Below are 4,500 nucleotides of genomic sequence, written 5' to 3'. Positions count from 1 at the left end.
ATTCAAACGTCAAAATAATCATGGTTAAGACAATGCAACGGTTCCGGAAAGTACGGATCTAACATACAGATATATAGACAATAACTGTTTAATGTCTTTAAATATCAGCTGCATTTGTACGAGGCTAAGAAACGGGTGTAATGCGAGCTTCAGCGAGCTATACTCCTGTTTCGAGCCGAGTACACATACAGCTGATATTTAAAGACACTAGACAGTTATTGTCTTTATCCTGCAATTAATTCTGTATATTATTTGTGCTTCGAAAGACACAAAATCTCACATTTTTGGCATCTATTTTCGATTTAAAATCCCTTTATGCCCGCGTAGTAATATTAAAATCGCACATACAGCTGAAGACGGGTTCGCAAATAAAGAATCTCGAATGGTCAACAATAATACATCGCCAAAGGTGAATAATTATCTATTTTAACATAACATTTAATTTCAACAGTAAAAACAAATAAGAAAACATTGTCCAATTTGAAACAGAAGTGTACGATTTGTCCTTCGCTTGAACTAAATTTGACATTCACTTAACATGCATGCTGAAATCGACATGATTGATTTTATTACACATTTAATCATTAAAGTTTTGAAATAGATAATTGTTGTCATAAAAAATACTGCTGTTCATGTTAGTCTGTTATCAGAAAATTGGTTTAATTCTTATAGCTCTAAAAAAATGTTTGAAAACAAACAGAATGTATAAAGGTAATCGTTAGTTCGCATTGGAATGCGACTGCAATACACATTCTGAGGTCACGCAGGTTCATTCAACACTAGTCCGGCAGTGGGCGGAGCTTAAAAGCGATATCTGTACAGTATACAGATACAGCATAGCGATATCTGTAGGGCTGTATCTGTATAGTAAGACACCCAATTGCAGGATAAATAACACACTTATTGTACATAAGTGACTTCAGAGTCTTTCATTCTTCCGACAGATATTTTAATATGAAGAACGGAATGGAAAATTCCCTAGGTTTAACCTCCGACTGATGTTTTCGATTAAGTTTATGTCAAGAACAATAAAATTGAGAATGGGAATGGGGAATATGTCAAATTTATTTTTTTACGTTTGTTATATGTCTATAAATGTAGGCCAACTGAAAATCTTACTATACCGCATCTTTACACATTATTGTTCCTCGTTTAGCTGTTGGTGATAATAATACTCTACTACATCATCGACCTGTCTTCGACTGTCGAAGGTCCGAAGATTGCATCAACCATTGAGTGCTGTATTATCCCTGTGGACATAATGATTCCTAAGGCTATATATATTCGCCTCTTGCCTGGGCACCATAATTAGGGTGTAAAGTATGTCCTCTATTACGGAAACTTTCTGTTAATTATATCTACACAGCTTAATGAATTTACCGTTTATTCTATTTTCCCCTTTAAAAGTTCTTTTTGTATAGCAGTTGAAGTGTACTAATCATTATTTCGTGTAAGCCATTCCTAGAAATTCGAGTTGTCCTCGCATTGAAAAAAATCAGTTGAACAAAATTTGAATCTGAATCATCAGATGATCCTCTAAATGGTAAACCCTGTCGACTGAGAAATTGAAGGTTTGACAAAATTGTCATAAGACATGACCTGGGTTTTTTTTCAAACAGCGTCGATCTGTTTGATCAAAGCCAGTCCTATGTCTGTGGACAATGTGTCTAGATTTAATTTTTTTTTATGCTTCTAAGTGACTGCTTGTTAATGCTTTCTAAAACATCTGAGTGTATCATTCAAGTTGCCAAAACACGTTGGTATAAATTCCCGACTTGTTTCTGAAAATTTTATAAGTCGCCTTATAGACGCAATTTGGGATGGGTGACAAGAAGCTTATCAATCAGAAGTTTACTTGATTTTTTAAATTATCCAAAGTAACTCTGCGAGATGTAACGACAACACTCATTATAGCCTCAGTTACCTTTAGTTATAGAAAAGTACTCACTATTCTTACTCTTGATTTTTGCACAACTTGCCTTTTCCCTTGTATGATGGGTTTTCTGCAACTAATTTTTCGAGGTTTGATCGTAAAGACTTTTTAATGTGATTTTCACATTCCAATTTCTTAATATGCTTGCCCCAAACTGGAACACGATCCATTATTTGCACATGCATTGATGAATCCCCATCCGTTTTAAAGTTCATGTATCTTACACCAATTTAAATCCCTTCAACAATAACATCAGATTTCATCGATTGACTCGATTGATTCCAACATTGGTGCTGTTCCTAGGGATTTGTTTCTTACTCCTACATGTATAATTTCTGTCTGAATTATAACAGCTACACCTAAAGCGTTATAGGTATGTTTATGAGATCTCTTGCTCCAACCCCCATCATAATTCCTGAAAGTAAAAATTAAGTCGCTGATATCCATCTTAATTCAAATTACTCCCCTTCATGATGTTCATATGTTATGATTGTTACTTCATTCACATTTTTCATGAATGCATAGAACTATATGAATGTTCCTAAAAAATATGAATTAACTGTAAAAATCCATTATAAGATTAATGATAACTTACTAAACATGCAGTCACATGGTACATGATACAATCATCAAACAAATTATCTCCCTTTAATTTTGTTAGACTGTTCAAATGGTTTATTAAGCTTATACAACTTCATTAGATAATTACAACGGAAAGAAGATTTATTGAAATCTGATAATAAAATTAAGAATATTGTACATTTACAATATAATGCGACAGTCAGATCGAAAAAAAGATCATATTGAAGTTATATATATACATGTATTATATTGGTCTATTTGGGTTTAATGTGAGAACATAAGGTGTTAATTACTATTTTACAGAAAATAATGAATCTGTTTTAAAGATGCATTCATATTTAACCAGATCACACATCAGATGTGACATGTTTTATTTTTTGAAGAAAAAGAAATCAAGTTTAAACAATAACAATCCTATGAGCATGATGAGTCAGTGATAGTGTTTGTGTAACATTTATAAAGAACACATCACATCGAAGACACTTCTATATTTGTATTGTTCATCTTTTTAATTGTTATTGTATCAGTGTAGAGCCGATATGCATGATATTACATCTACATAGCATATTTATTCTTTTTCAATTCATAAACAACTGGTAGTGGCATACCAAATATGGCCTCCAACAAGGCGCCTACGCTCACACTGAACAGCAAGTTTTAAAGGGCCCAAAATTACCAGTGAACAACAATTCAAACAAGAAAACCAACGGTCTTATGTATTTACATAACGAAAAACCTCTATTAAACCCACCAACACGCGACAACCATCGAACAACAGGCTCCTGACTGACTTAGGTTATATACTTTGGTTTATACTTTAAAAATAAAACAGATTTAGTTCCAATGTCCCCGGCGTTGCACATATTTCACCTGTCAAAGGTTATACAGTCCAAAAGCATAACTATTTTTAAAAAGTTTGATCGACAGCATCCATTTCAGAACTTGTCCGCGATATTGCTGATATTAACCTATAGTAGAAGTTTAATAAAAATCTGACAAGATCTGATGGACAGGCACATAGAGGGACGCCCAGTATTTCTATATTTACCGCAAAAACGTGTGGGGGACAATAAAAGTGTTATAATTTATCAGCAAAAAGTTCAGATTTTGAAAATTAAACCAATAAAACCATAACATGAAGCAAAATTTTTATATCATACAGATTATGTCAAATATACGGCGATAAGTATTCATTTGAAGACAGAAAAATGGAGGAATTATTAACATTTTATTCTAAATTCATAATTATGAAACATCATCTGGAAATTTTACTTGCTGTTTTCAGAACAAGAGAACATAACTTTTTATTACTTTTATTTATATCAGATGTAGTTCCCTCATATCCTAAGGGTTGAAACCCCTCAGATATGAAAAGCTTACATCTAACACCTACTAAATAATTGCAGGTTGATCAGCAGAATAAGTTAACGTTGATTTTATCTATTTTTTTTTTCAAAATATTAGCAAAAAATGTGCTTCACCGAGCGAAGCTGGATACGACCGCAGAGGTCCAATTTTGAACAGTTGGGGCAAAAATAGACACAATATTCAAGCTTGATACAGGTCTGAATTTTGATATTTGACACATTATAGGTTTCTGTCACAGAGTTCATGTAGCCAAAGAAATGATTTGAATTTATTTTCAATTGAAAAGTTCTTGTTGTTTTGCAATTCAATGTGCTGGTGCACAATACTTATAAAGTAAAAGCAAAATTACTTGTGAGAAAAACCTAAAATTTGATGACTAGGATATTACTGGAGCGGCTCATATATAAACTATCTCTTTTCCTATCACTCCTATTTAAGATTTTTATTTCAAATGTCTATAAATAACCAGACAGGTGTTTCCCTAAGTATATGTCTCCCCCTTTTTTTAATGATATAAAATAACACAGTAATTTTCATCGGTTAGGTCATTGCTGTTGTTGGTCAGGTCATTGTCAACGTTAGAAGGGTCACGTTTTCGGAATTTTTCGGAATTTTTA

Source organism: Mytilus californianus, unplaced genomic scaffold, assembly GCF_021869535.1.
Source record: "Mytilus californianus isolate M0D057914Y unplaced genomic scaffold, xbMytCali1.0.p SCAF_32, whole genome shotgun sequence".
Classification (NCBI taxonomy): Eukaryota; Metazoa; Mollusca; class Bivalvia; order Mytilida; family Mytilidae; genus Mytilus; species Mytilus californianus.
Note: the sequence above shows the minus strand (reverse complement) of the source record.